The 15,800-nt window shown below is 44.2% G+C and overlaps 1 long non-coding RNA gene across 1 annotated transcript in view; it reads right to left on the reverse strand.

Annotated features, from left to right (window-relative positions):
• The window catches only part of LOC309382249, a 33,966-nt gene that overhangs the window by 17,472 nt on the left and 694 nt on the right, over nucleotides 1-15,800 (reverse strand). The window lies entirely within an intron of this gene.

Genomic DNA, 15,800 nt, shown 5'->3' on the forward strand with positions numbered 1-15,800 from the left:
TAAAATTAGGTGAGGTATCTCACAAATGCAAATGGCAGTTTAAAGTTAAAATTAAAGAATGGGTACTGTAAACAAATCTAGCATACAGTACCCCCTATAGCTATCCAATTATTGGCTGAGGATGATTGTCCTGGCTATGAAGCTGTGTATACAGCTGATGCATCTGCTAATTTGTGAAGTGGGACGGAGAGCTACTGTGTTTCCTCGAAAACGGGTGTTGGCTTACCTGAGATGCCCTTTTTCTGGACAGGTGGAGGCAGCATCCATGCATGGGTTATACTCACACGCTAACCAATAGGACTGAGTCTGATACGTATCTTTAAGACACATTTTCTCCTGCAGCTCCACCCAGCTTTTTGACAAAGACGAATACGATAGCAGACTGATGTGTGACACTTAAATCGTATTAGACAATCTCTCCCACTGACACTGGACCAGACAAAAAAACATCAGGGTGGGGCTGGATGCTGTCTCTACCTGTCTAGAGAAAGGGCATCTCAGGTAAGCCAACACCCATTCTCCAAGGTTGGTAGAGACAGCATCCATGCATGGAACATACCAAAGCTGTCCCTCAATTACAGGAGGGTTGATGTCCGGGCTGGAGGATTCCAACTCTTCACAACCTGTTGTAACACCCCCCTGCCAAAAGTCACCTCAGTCAATGCATACTAGTCAATTTTGTAACGCCGAATAAGAGGAGATGGTCCATGTGGCAGCTCTGCACACCTCCTGGGTGGCCTAGGCCGCCAAAATTGCTGTGCTTCAAGTAGAGTGGGCAGTGATCTGGGCCGAAGGAACGTGAGATTGCAAGGTGTATGCTTTTGCGATACATGCCCGGATCCAGTACCCCAGAATTGATTACGATGCTTTGCACCCTAATAATTCTGGATGGAATGTGGTAAACAACCCCTCTGTATGCCGAAAAGGCGAGGTTCTGCGAATGTAGATACGTAGAGCTCTACGCACATCAAGAGTGTGCTACATGCGTTCTCTGTGGTGGGATGGGTCTGAGCAGAAATTGGGAGGTACTAGTTCTTGAGAACGATGAAAAATGGAATGAACGATGGGTTGAGCCTCAGGACGACTCTATCTCTATGAAAAATACACAAGTCCTGTCTGATGGACAGGGCTGCCAACTCCGACACCCTCCTGGTCGAAGTGATGGCTATCAGAAAAACCACCTTGAATGACAGGTAGTGGAGTGACATCTGTCTCAGAGGCTCGAAGGGAGGTTCCATGAGCACTTGGAGCACCATGGGAAGATCCCAGGTCAGAAAACGATGCACCACAGGTGGGTGAATCTTAGTGGCTCCCCTCAGAAACCACCTGATGAGGGGGTCATGCACTAAAGACATGGCGGCCCGCAGTGTAGGACTGAAGAGAGGGCTGCCACGTGTCTCCTGAGCGTATTAGGCGCCAACCCGGAATCCAGACCCCCCCGTTAGAAACTCCAAGATCTGCAGCATAAGGGCTTGAGATGGAAGGATGTCCCTGGGGTGGCACCAATGACACAAGGCTTTCCAGGTGGCATCATATATGCGATTGGTGGAATCTCACCTGGACACCTAGATGATCCCGATGACTGCGGGGGACAGACCCTTCGAGATCATGGTGCTCCGCTCAGCCACCTGGCGGTCAGCTTGATCCACTGGGGCTCCGGATGAGAGAAGGACCCTTGTGTCAGAGACCAGGGTGGAGTGGGGAGACATCACAGGGGAGCCAGTGAGAGTCCTGAGATCTGCAAAACAGGGGCGGCACAGCCAAAAGGGGGCTAGGAGTATTAGTTCCGCCTGCTCCTCCAACATCTTCTGAATGACCCGCTGAATGAGGGGAAGGGGAGGGAAGGCGTAAAGAAAGCCTTTGGGCCAAGGACATCGGAGTGCATCTACTCCCTCCGCACCTGGAGTCGCGTACCTTGCGAAGAACCATGAAACCTTCCCGTTATCCCTGGTGGCGAAGAGGTCGACCACGGGCGAGCTGAAGCAGCTGACCAGTGACCGGAACAATTGAGGATGGAGAGTCCATTCCAACTGCTCCAGGTGAGTCCGGCAGAGCCAATTGGCTGTTGTGTTGGCCTTGCCAGAGATGTGTTCAGACCACAGTGACAGGAGATTCGTCTCTGCCAAGCGACCCAGGCGCATGTCTTCCTGCATCAGATGTTTGGAGTATGTCCCCCCTTGGTGACTGACATGGGCCTTGGCTGTTATATTGTCCATGAGGACCAGGACATGTCTGTTGAGAACTGCGTCCTGCAGGTGGAGGAAGCCCAGTTGAATTGCTCGAAGCTCCAACTAATTGATGGTGTGGCGTTGTTCCGCCTGAGACCAAACTCCCTGGGCCACTTCCGAACCCAGGTGTGCACCCCACCCAGACAGGCTCGTGTCAGTGGTGATCATTACCCATGGGAGGTCTCGGAAAAATGAGCCCTGTTTCAGGATAGGAAAATCCCACCATGCTAGGGACTTTAGAACTTCTGGGGGGGGTGTGAATTGATCTTGTTGAGCAACTGGTGTCGTCTTTTTGGTGTGGCAGAAGGAGCTATTGGAGGGGCCTACTGTGGAGCCTGACCCATGGGACTATGGAAAAGCAAGAGACCATCATGCCCAGAAACTGAAAAGCACAATCAGCTGGGCTCGATTGTGTGCCCTGACCTGCCAGACTAGGCTCCTGACTGACCTGACGTTCCCTGGAAAGGTAGACCCTGTCCTGTACTATGTCTATTACTGGCCCTAAATGGAGCAGCTGTGTGGTCGGGATCCGATGGCTTTTCCCCAGGTTGATGGAAAAGCCGTGCTCCCTGAGGGTCTGGAGTGTCACCTGTGAGTTCCATGTAGCTTGGCCTGGGGACCTGGACAACAACAGGGTGTCGTCTAGGATCCTGATAGGATGGGCTCACAGATGGGCCGTGAGCACCGACAGGACCTTGGTAAATACCCTTGGAGCCGAGGAAAGGCCTAAGGGGAGTGCCTGATATTGGAAATGCCTCCCCCGATAGCAGAACCACAGGTACTGCCTGTGGTCTGGATAAATTGGGACATGGAGGTAGGCCTCTGTGAGGTCCACCAAGGTCAGATAGTCATCCCTCCAGAAGCTCTCCAAGATGATCAGAAGGGAGTGCATCTTGAACCGTCGGTAGACAATGTGACGGTTCAAGGCTTTCAGGTCTAGAATTGCCCTGCAACCCCCTGAGGCCTTGAGGACACTGAACAGAAGGGAGTAGAACCCATCCCCGCTGACCCTCCGGGACTAGTTGAATGGCCTGGATGTCCAGCAGGTGCTGGATGGCCTGGTCCACGAGGCGTCTTTCCCCGGTCCCGTGAGACGGGACAGAGGAGGAAACACCTCGGGGGGAGGAGAAAAACTCTAGGGTGAGGCCGTATTTCACCATCTCCCTGACCCAGCCATACGTTGTGACCTCCTCCCACCGGTCAACAAAGAAGGCCAATCGTCCACCAATGGGAAGGTTGTCCTGGCAGTGATTTTTGATGGCACTATTGGAACCTGCCCCTCGGTAGGGTTGTTTGGACTGATAACACTGTCCTCTCCTGCTTGACCTGTCCTGGTGTTGACCTTGTCTACCAGAGTTCTGACGAGCTGGATGGGAGAAACCATATCCCCTGTCCGAGCCTTGAAAGGGTGGCCAGCATTGGTAGGGGGAGGCCCGCCTAGACTCTGACTTACAGAACTGGGTGGGGAGAATCTTCCTCTTGTCCTTGACTCTATGAGCATGGGTTCCAGAGGAGCCCCAAAAAGCTTGTCTCCGGCAAATGGGGGGAAGCTAGGTGCCATTTGTGCTTAGAGTCCACTTGCCACTGCTGAAGCCAAAGCATCCTCCTGGCTGATATGGAGGAAGCTATGGCCTTAGAGCAGTGCTTCTCAATTATTTTCTGTCATGCCCCCCCAGGAAGAAGAAAACATTTCGCGCCCCCCGCCCCGCGCGACTGTAAATAGTATCATTTGTCTATAAAATTGTTATAAGTACACCTCTGCATAACACTGTATCCTTATTAACGTCTCTCTCTCTCTCTCTGCCTTTCTCTTTCTGTCTCTCCTTCTATTTCTGTCTGTCTTTCTGTCTCCCTCTCTCTTTCTCTCTGTCTCTTTCTGTCTCTCTGTGTCTCACTCTCTCTTTCTGTCTCTCTCTTCTCTCTCTCTCTGTCTTTCTCTGTCTCTCTCTGTCTTTCTCGGTCTCTCCTCTCTCTCTCTTTCTGTCCCTCTTTCTCCTTCTGTCTCTCTCTGTCTCTCTCTCTGTGTCTCTCTCTCTCACTGTCTATCTCTTTCTGTCTCACTTCTCCCTCCCTCCTAGCTCTCTCCCTCCCTCCTAGCTCTCACTAGCTCTCTCTTTCTCTATCATCTTCTGAAGGTGGGGGTGTGTGAAAAGGGGCCCATTTTTTGTGCCTCCTGGGGCATCTGTGCACCCCATTTTTCACCTCCCCCACCCCCAGAAGCATTCTACTGGCAACAAATGGGCAAAAATGGCCCGTTTTTTGGGCAAAACCTGCCATTTTCACCCATTTTTTGTGCTTCCTGGAGATTTTCAAAAGACTTGATAGCAAAAGCTTTTGCTTCCGCTTCCCCTCGCGGCCAGTTGCAGGGCGTGGATCTCGCTCGGAGAAGGCGGAGCGGCAGCTCCTCCCTCAGCCAGGAGCCAGCGGGGGCTGGTCGGACAGGCAACCTTGGCGGGAAACTCCAGTCCGCCGCCGCCGCCGCCGTTGCCGCCGTTGCCGCCTTCGCCGCCGCCGTTGCACCCAGATGGAAAGGGAGCCTTCGCGCCCCCCTTTACGGAGCCTCGCGCCCACTATTTGAGAACCACTGCCTTAGAGGCAAATCTGGCTGCACATAGGGAGACATCTGCCGAAAACTGCAGGGCTGCCTTAATATTATTGAGGTCTTGATGGGCCCTGGAATCAGAGTTAGGGAGCCTTTCCTGCAGTTGTGTTAGCCACAGTAGAGCAGCTCTATTGAAAAAGGAGGTAGCCTTAGAGGCTTTGATGGCCTAGGCAGCCAATTGGTGGCCCTTCACTAAAATGTGCTCAGATCTCCTATCCTCCGGTTTCAGCGCTTCCTCAGGGTTGCTGTGAACCACCATAGGAAAGGAGAGATCACTTGAGGGAACCTCAAGCAATTTTGTTAATTTGGGACCCACATTAAAGATCCTCTTGTCATGGGAAGTCGAAAAGGGGCCTAATCTTGGAGAGGACCACTGTCGCTGGACAATGTCCAAAAACAGCTTGGGGGAAGGAATCACCTCCTTCTGGACCACTGGTTCAGAAAACATCAGGCCAGCCGAGGTCACCGGGGCAGAGGGACCCGCCTGGTCAGGTGATTAAGACACCAGGCTAGAAAGGGGAAGAACCTGAGTTCAAGTCCTGCCTTAGCCATGCAAGCTAACTGAGTGACTTTGGACCAATCATTCTCTCTCAGCCAACCCACTTCACAGGTTTATTGTGGGGAAAATAGAAGGAGGAAGGTACATTGGATAGGACTGCTGCCTGAGGCAAAAATAATAAAGACAGGATATAAATTAAGAAGTTCAAAGTCTGAGAGAAGGGGCTGTCTTCTGATATGTATTTTTTTGAAAGGGTTACTCCATGTGTATGTTTGGGACTATGTTAGCCTAAGTTTGTTTGCTAAGAAAAAGTGAGCACTTATATTGGCCTAGAAATATGAAACAATCCAAGTTCCCCAGATTGACAGGTTGAAAATGTAGCATCCTATTTCTCATGGGATATTTATTGATTCATTTATGGGTTTATTTATTTGATTCAATTTAGATAGCTGCCTATTTCAGTAAATGAACCTGGGTGGCAAACTATCTAAAATGGAATTTTTAATACAAACCATACAATTAGAACTACATAGTAGCATGCTGTATATATCCCTCCTCCTTCATCCAATTTGCTGAACTGGTAATACTGTAAGGCCAAGATTTCTGGAGGGCACTACTTTGGGGAAAGAGTGCTTGCCATTCTCATTTAGAAAAAACCCGTTGTTCTTCTCTTTATTTTGCTCTGAAAAGCCTGTGTATTCAATATGTCTTTTTTGTTTTTCTTTTAGCATGTGTGTGATGTCAGTCCAAGTTCCAAAGGGACGGGGCTTCATTATAGCATTCCTGTTGCCATCTTCTGATTTTTGACATTCCCTTGGCAATTAAATAGATGGTGTTCCCACACTGTAGGTGAGTTGAAAAAAAAATGTTTTTAAGCGATCCAAAGTAATAAAAATGATTTTTGATAATTAAGTTCATTATGCCTCATTTTGCCACTAAATCAATTTTAAGCTCTTTCAAATAAATAGGATTACCATACTGCAATTAAAATACTGGCTAATAGGCAAGTGCAAGATAAAGGGATAAAGTGAGTAGATTTCACATTCCAGACAATTAATTTACTGCTGATTATTACTTAGTGTCTCTGTCTTAGCCTGATGTCAGTGTGCTGGATTTGAACCAAGAAGACCCGGGAATTCAAATCCCTGCTCAACAAATGCTTTGGCCTAATCACTGAAGCTCAATTTACCTATCCCATGTCATTGTTGTAAGAGTATACTATCAAATAAGGCACTTAAACCTGCATTACCTTTGAAAAACAATAGAAAAACATTCATGCTTCAGGGAATGTTTATCAAAATATGGCTGCATAGTATTATATGCTCTTGCTTGGGATAACTGAAATCAGTGGAACTTGAACAAAACATAACCGTTTTTCTACCGTATTAACCGGAAGAAAAAAAACTAAATACCAGTACGTTTGTTTTTCTGAAAAGCTATTAAGAATAGTTTTGCAACAGCAACATTCTAAAGGAAAATTGATACATCCTCAAATAGTTTGCAAGTTTCAGCACAATTACCAAAGGAGTAGGAATACACATCTGCACAGAAATATAATCCTATCTACTAGATTCCCACCATACATCCAACCAGGTCAAAGACTAGAGTTACATTCTCAAAACATACTGTTTGTTGATTGCAGATGCTTCCATTTTCGGAGTACTGCTGACTCCAGGGTGCTTCTATTTGCTAGCTCTCCCTCCTTCCCTCCCCCTCCCTCTGTGTTTATGCATAATTGGAACATTGCTTGCTGCTACCCTAATTGAGGCAGCTTCCAGAGACTATAACAAAGCCCACTCCCCAAAGAGCCAGTTCACTGAGCAAGCAAACAGTGACTTGTCCCTGAGAGACTCTGAGTAAATTGGACAGTGTAGAAATCTTTGTGGTGCTCTGCCAGGCATAAGCAGTGTTTGCTCTCTTGCCTGAAGTGAATCCAGGTGACACCCACTGAACATGCAAGCTTATTATTATGGAAATAGAAGGCAAAGAGCTTGAGGAGACAGTCCCGCATCTATGTTGCAACACATGAGGGAGGGCGAGTAGTTCCTGGACAAGATAAGAGCAGTCTCCCTCAAGACTGCTCAGAAGAGGCAGAGAAAGGGTACCAAAAAAACACCACGAGGAAGCCATTTGGAAGCATGTGATCAATAGTGAGAGGATCAAGAAACTGATGATGATAGCAGCAGTAGCACTTAGACTTATATACTGCTTTACAGTGTTTGTTTGTTTGTTTGTTTTATTGGATTTATATGCCGCCCTTCTCCCAAAAGACTCAGGGTGGCGTACAACATTAAAAAACACATATCACAAAAGTTAAAAGGAAATTAGATAAATATCCAAAGAAACAAACCCAATTAATATGACAATAACATTTAAAAAATTAGATAAAATTAACAGACCAGGCCGGCTTGCTGGAAAAGCCAACTTTTTAGGGCGCATCATTTACAGTGATTTACAGCCCTTTCTAAGCAGTTTATAGAGTCAGCATATCCTCCACAACAATTTGGGTCCTCATTTTATCCACCTTGGAAGGATGGAAGGCTGAGTCAACCTTGAGCCTGGTGAGATTTGAACTGCCAAATTGAAGGCAGCTGGCAATCAGAAGTAGTCTGCAGTACTGCACTCTACTGTGCCACCGTGGCGATGCTGATGATGGAGCTCAGCAATAAGTATCAAGCTTTCACTTTAGGAAAAGATGCAGAGCCACCTGGAGAAACCCTGCTAACCCCAACAAATAGGACAGAAGACACTTTGGCTTCCGTGAGGCAAAATGACCCAAGAACTACTGTATTTTTCGGACTATAAGATGCACTGGAGTATAAGACGCATCAAGGTTTTGAAGAGGTAAACAAGAAAACAAAAATTGCCCTCCCCCTCCCAAACCCTATGTTCCATTTTTCATAAAAACGGGACATGCAGAGGGTTTGGGAGGCCTGCAGAGTGATCCTGAGGGATGGGGAATGCAAAAATCCCTCAGTTTTTGCAAAAAACAGACCTGTTTTTCCCCTCCTAAACCTCTCCACGCATCACGTTTTCCCCCACCTCAGTCCCTATGAGCACTCTGCAGGCCTCCCAAACCCTCTGGGTGCCACGTTTTTGCGAAAAACAAGCCTGTTTTAGGTGAAAACGGGGCATGTGGGGCGGGCTTTCTGGAGGCCAAAAATGGCTGTATTTGGTGTATAAGACACGTCAACATTTCCATCCTCTTCTAGGGAGGAAAAAAGTGTGTCTTATACTCCAAAAAGTACGGTACTTTGAGGAAAGAATTAGGTGTGGCCATGGTGATTTTCTGCTGAAAGGAACCAAGGCCACAGTAGACGCACTTCATATGATATGTTGTCTTCAAAGTGCTGTTATCCAGGATGCAACAACAAACTGCCAAGAAGACTCTTCTAACCATCCCTGTAAATATCCATTCCTTCTGATTCAAGTGGAGATGAATGATACTGCCATAAGGACCTCAAATGTATCTCCAGAGACCATGAGAATCTGGCAGGCAGATGAAGGAATGGGAACACACACACGTAGTGTTTTGATCAGCCCTTCTAATTGAGAGTCTTACCATAAAAGTTACCCTGGAAGCCAAAGCCTTTCTAAATAAGTGGTGCCGATGTAAAAGGAGTCATCAGTAGTCAGAAATGGGGGGCAACTACAATCAACAAACTATCTCTCCCAGTTTCTTCACCCTCTTTTCTCTCCTCAAATGATCTCTCCTTGTTGCTCATTCAATGATCTTCTCAACTCAATGTTACTTTGCACTTGCCTTTAATGCAATCTAAAGCCACACAATTACCTGGCTATAAATATAAACTATCGTATATAACAATTTCCACTTCTGCTGGGCTGATCATTGGATTATGTGGCAGACTTTTTTCACTTACTCACGGATAGTATTCCATGAAGGATCCTGGCAAAAGATTATTCTATGTCACAAAATCTAGGTAGCAAAAGCCTGGAATTGAATATATCATTGAGGACTGGAGCCAGTGATGTAGGTGATAAAGCATTGGGGGGGGGGGGGGGGGCAGCAAACAGGAAAATGCCAGTAGGGAATTCCATTCATAATCTCAAATGTTTCATTTGGGAAAGTAATAGGACGCACAAATATATCATAGGCCTCTCTGAGTTTTGGTGCAATGACAGATATAATCAAAATACAGACACACATAATACACTACAATGTTTTCCAAAGGCTCAAAAGAAAAGGATGGGATGTTGGATTATTCATAAACAAATGCCTTCATAGAAATTCACAATTTGGAGCATGGAAATCCTGAGATAGTTTCAGTAAAAATAAAAAAAACAAAGAATTATCAATTAATTATAGACACCTGAAGAGGCAGAAGATGTGGATCAGACCATTGTGTATTAGATGATCAACGTTTCAAAGAACCATCCAAAAGTGACAACGTAAGGTTTTCAAACATTTGCTAGGAATCTAACTGTGCCAAAAGTGTGATAGCTGACAAGTTCTAGGCTCTCCTGCCTAGGCAGGGGGTTGGACTAGAAGACCTCCAAGGTCCCTTCCAAATCTGCTATTGTATTGTATTGTATTGTATTGTATTGTATTGTATTGTATTGTAAATGACCTGTGAGGTTCCTTCCAACTCAATGACTGTGATTTAATGTTTCATACTGCCATTGTTAATTTGGCTAAATTGCATGCCTTATCTAGAATCAAAAGTCAGCAATGTTCATGTAATTAATTTACCATATGCAAACAAAAGAAATCTGTATTTGTGTTTCATGTCACTTAAATATAGCAAGTAATATATTTTTGCCCAAACTGCAGAAGCTTTATTGATTAGTCGTTAATATATGTTTGTAACATGATGCCTCTCAGCATAAGGAACCTCATAACCTGAAGGTATTCTGCATGGTTTCTTTGTTACTTGTAGAAGCCACTACTTGTTCCTTTGGCACAACTGAGGCCTAGAATCAAGAGGCCTGCAGTTCAACCTCGGTGTCCGCATTTCTCCCCATTGTCACTGCTGCAATTGTCAAAAGAACATTGGAAACTGACAGCCACCTTCTTCCATGGTGTACATGTGCTCCAGCCATCTTCCACTCAGCTCTTTCTCTCAATACAATCTTCCTGCTGGTCGTAGGCAAGATTACAAATCTCTCTCCCTGCAACTCACACTTTTCGGCTATAGCTACCCTAAACAGTTATTTTTCCCTCCAGAGGGAATCTCTGCTATTTAATTACTACCAGAAGAAAATTATTGATAAAGAAGCTACTTTCTCTAGTCTCTCTGCCACTGCTATTGCATTCAAGGCCGCTTATCTATCCTGAAGGCAAGGTGAAAAAGGGATGCCAAATGCTATCAGGATTCCTGTCCCATCTTTTGAGCAATCACACTGGGTGTTGCCTAGCAGCACATGGGCATTCTGCCTACTTAATTAGGCTCCAAGCATCTCTGAGTCTTCTATAAATAAATATGGAGAGTCTCAGTCATCCAGATCATGGTTGTCCCAAAGATGCTTTTTTCAAGAGGCAACTGAACTTTCTGGTTTTTCTTTGAAGACCTTTCGCTTCATCCATTCTGAAGAAGCTTCTGGGATGAGAAGCAAAACGTCTTCAAAGAAAAACCAGAAAGTCCAGTTGCCTCTTGAAAAAATAAAGCACCTTTGGGACTCTTGAGTCTCCTGTGCTTGAGGATAGGAAGGCACTGATTTAACTCTAAAGCAGGCAAAGTCTGATCTTGGGACTATACAATCAGCCTTTCTGCTTCTGAAAGGGCTTTCTCTTAGCCACCACCTCCTGCCCTTCTCCTCAGGACAAGATATATCTCAGGTGAAGGAGTCTCTAACTACATTTGCTAGGAATGGAGAAAGGTTTCCAGCTCATTGCAACCCAGTCACCCCAGCCTTAAAGCAGAGGGCTTGACTTGTTCTGGTACAAATGCAAGGGTTTGGTGACAGAGAGGTAGAAGACTCCCTCCACTCAATCCATCAGTGAAGTACGAGTAGTTATTGTAGGCAGCCTCCTAAGCACGATATAACTCTTTTGCTTTTACTAGGCTCCAAGATTCACCAACTGCAGCCATGTAGAAAACGGAGGCTGGTTCAAACATCATACAGCTTTAATTATGGTTTAGTGACAACCACAGTTACAAAGTTAATCAGTCAAACATTTTAAGAGCTGGTATGACAACCTAGGAACCAGTAAATTATTGATGTTTTAAAAACACAATATAACAATATTTAAATATTTATAATTGCTTACTATTGGAAGTAAGTTGTGAATAATTTCTCGGGAGTTTTTTTTTAAATAATTACCATATTTTTGGAGTATAAGACACACCGGAATATAAGACACACCAAATTTTGAAGAGGTAAATTTTTTAAAAAAAGTGTTTGCACTCTGCAGACCTCCCAAACCCTCTGCATGCCTCATTTTTTGTGAAAAGGCCTGCAAAGTGCTCCTGGGGGCTGGGGGGGGGGGACGAGCAAAAAAGGCCCATTATTTGCAAAAGCAGGCCCATTTTTGCCAAAAAAAAAAAGGGCATGCATAGTCTTTAGAAGGCTTGAAGACTGCTCTTGGGGGCTGCAGGGCAAAAATGAGGGGAAAATGTCCCATTTTTCACTCGTTTTTGCCCTCCCTAGCCCCCAGAAGCACTTTGCAGGCCTCCCAAACCCTCTGCACATCCATTTTCGTGAAGGGGGTGGAGTTTTGGGAGGCCAAAAATGCTGTATTCAGTGTATAAGACGCACCCATATTTTCACCCTCTTTTTTGGGAGAAAAATATGTCTCTTATACTCCAAAAATACGGTATATTTATTTGAGATAATAGAATCTCAAATAGAATATAAAGATTTTAGGATTTTATCTATGTTCTCATACAAAACACATTTGGAATATATGGGGATGCCTACAAATAGTCCTCAAGTTACTACTGTAATTGAACCTGGCAATTATGGTAGTAAGTTAAAGACTATATGTAGTATCTTCAAGGCAAAAAGATACAACTATCAGTTGAAGCTAAGCAGTTTTTGATTTGGACTATTTAGGTGGCAAATATCAAACAGTACTGTATATGTTATTTGCTTGAGGCAGTAAAATATATTAGCTTCCTATACTAACATGCAAAAAGCTGCAGAGTAAATGTACAATATAAAGCCATGATAATAATGGGACAAGCAAAAGAGCTGTGTTTCAAATCTTGGGAACATAGACTTATGACCACAATTGAGCCCAAAATTTCTGTTAAGTGAAATATTTGTTAAGTGAGTTTTGCCCCATTTTACGACTTTTCTTGCCACAGTTAACTGAATCACTGCAGTTGATAAGTTAATAACCTTGTTGTTAAGTGAATCTGGCTTCCCCATTAACTTTGCTTGTCAGAAGGTTGCAAAAGGTGACCAGATGATCTTGGGACACAGCAATGGTCATAAGTATGAACCAGTTGCCAAGCATCTGAATTTTGATCACGTGATCATGGGGATACTATAAAGGTTATAAGTGTGAAAGATGGTCGTAAGTCACTTTTTTCAGTGCTGTTGTAACTTTGAACTGCCACTAAACAAACTGCTGTAAGTTGAGGACTACCTGTATTGAGTGTGAGGGAGTGTACCACACATGTTGTCTTGAGAATGTATTGCAAATACTCTCAAAGCCCATTGGAGTAAACTGATACATATATACAGTATGTGGATATGTTCATATACATAGATTGGTGTAGCTATTTTCAATGCAAGAGTGGAATTTTCCCCCTTTTCCAACTGAATCCAATGGGAAGGAGATGTTTAATACCTAATCCAAGACTGATCTCAGGCTGCAGTATTAATAAGAGGATTGTTATACATTTAGAATGTTTGTTAGCCAGTTTGCCTTAGTAATTAAATTACCAGGCTAGAAACCAGGTGTTCTAATCCCATAAAGTGACTTTGGGCCAGTCACTCTCTCTCAGCGACAGGCTATATAGGCAGTAACAAACTACTTCCAAATCATTGCCAAGAAAACTGAAGGAACTTGTCCAGATAGTCCCTGAAAGTCAGACACTGACTCAGACACAAACATACTGGTATATACACACATGTAGTTTGGCTTGCTGGAGAATTCTGGAAGTTGGAAGTGCACACATCTTAAAGTTTCTTAAAGGTTAAGAAACACTGGTTTGGATTTCTGATTTCTCTTTCTTCAACTCTGGAATATGATATAAAGGGTTTGGGGACCTTTTGTAGTCAAGGTGCACAGCAAAGGGAGGAAATCTTCAGTCTACTCTTGCATGTAATCTTCAGGCCCCATAACACCTGTTCTTTAATATAACATTGTATGCTAAGGCTTACCTACAAAAGTCTTACTTATTAAGACTGTATTACTATTGTTCTTTTCTTCCTTCCTAGTACCTATCTCTTCCCACTTATGACTATAACCATGTTGCTTGTACCTTTAAAATTTATATTGTTTTGTTTCCTGGTATAATTTGATTGCTTATTAGTAACCTATGACTACCACCAAGTGTTGTATCTTATGATTCTTGATGAATGTATTCTTTTATTTTTCTTTATGTACACTGAGAGCATATGCAACAAAGACCAATTCCTTGTGTGTCCAATCACACTTGGCCAATAAAGAATTCTATTCTATTCTATTCTATTCTATTCTATTCTACTCTACTCTACTCTACTCTAATGATGGAATCAGAATGCAAATTTCCCTATTCTCAATATAAATTACTCTGGAAAATTGCACTTCTTTTTTATGAAGGACTACAGGATGCATAGATAAAAATAGGAATTTTGAAGGTGAAGCAAATAAAAATAACATGGATCAGAAATCTTGAATTCACCAATGGTGTTAAATAAGTTTAGAAACTCTTTTAATCTCAAGTAATAGTGACTTCATGATGCCTTTCCAGCTTCCTTAATCATAAATACTGTAAATCAGAACAGAAGTCAGAAAGGCACTATGAAGTCATCCTTAATTTGTGGTAGTTGATGAGATCCTTACTTCAGTAGTTTTGAAGTCATCATCTTTATGGTATAGTATTTGACTTCTAATGAGGTATTACTCAACTATAGATTTGGGATTTCCCCCCCCCCCCTTTCTTTCATGGAGCAAGGTGCTGGCATTGTTTTTGGGATATTTAGCCTATTTTCTAAATCTTTATATAGGGAAATAAGATATATTTCTATTAAATGTGGGCATTTTGTAACATTGAAAGGTGAAATAGAGCTGAAATTTTAATAGTAATTTATGTTTTCAAGTGCTACTTTGTTTTTTTACAAGTGTCAATTTCCTGAGACAGTAAACTGAGATTATTTTTAAAAAATTAGGACTAAAATTAGCAAATTTATAATGGTATGCAGAAATCCTGCCTGAAATTTCCTCTATCGTATCTTTGATTACCAAAAATTAATCCAAATACTTCCTCCACAAATTGCTGCTGTTAAAAGAAGAGAAGGTCTGGCAGAAGCTGGCAATCCATATAAATTGACTACAGGGGACTTAAAGAGTTAGTGAAGCTTTAAGCCTGGTCAAATATAGATGTCACAGCAGGCAAGTTTAAATGCGGAATAAGATCAGGAAATAGTAATTTACTTACAACACAATATAGTACAACACCAAGATTTAAAAAAAACCGGTTCTCGCGATTTATGACTATTAAATCAGCCTTTCAAACACTGGTAGTAAAGGCTCTCATTTTACACGCAAGAGAAAGGGCTCTAATAAGAAAATTAGAGATGGTGCAGAATCCCACAGCCCTCAAATGCATAGAAGACGTGGGGTGAGGTTTGGGGAGGGGGAGAGAAAGAAAGATTTAAGTTTCTAGGGTTTCGGAGCGGGGAGGGAGCAGAAGGAGCAGTGTATGATGTACCTGCAAGCAAACCCTTGGCCGCGCCCCAATTCCTCAGGTAACTCGCCAGCCCAACGAACGAGTAAGCGAGCCAAGGGCGGGGAAAAAAAGCGCGGAAAGAACCGGGTGAGGGTGTGCAGCGGGAAACGAAGCCTTGTTTGGCTTCCCCTGCCCCAGAGCAGCCGTATTTACCCCACATTCGTCCTTTTGAGGACAGATGTCCTGCTCACAGAAGCCCCTTTAAAAAGAGAGCAACGTCCATCCGTTTTTCAACATCCAACCCAGAATTCAGCTATTGAAGAAAAAAAAAGGGGGGGGGAGGCTCCGGGAAGCAGGCTTCGGTTGGACGTTCCCCCCCTCCCCAGGAGCTGCTGCCCGGCCTCGCCTCCCCTTTCCCCCCAGAGCTTGTCTGTCAGCCTCGCCCCTCGCCTCGCCTGGGAGCAGAGAAGCAAAGGCTCCGGAAGTTGCCCATTGTGCTGGCCCAGCAACATTGGCCCTTGCTCTAAGATGCTCTCTCTCTCTTGATGGGAGGGGGAAGCGGGCAGGGACATTCACACCTCTTTGGAGAAGAAAATGCACGCCCGGAGCCCCTCTCCCCAATTCTCTGGAGGAAATGCTTAATTGCAGACCGGCAGTATTAGGGAAGAGGGGCGTGTGTTGTAATATAA

The sequence above is a fragment of the Natrix helvetica genome (assembly GCF_964273705.1).
Source record: "Natrix helvetica genome assembly, chromosome: 1".
Lineage (NCBI taxonomy): Eukaryota > Metazoa > Chordata > Lepidosauria > Squamata > Natricidae > Natrix > Natrix helvetica.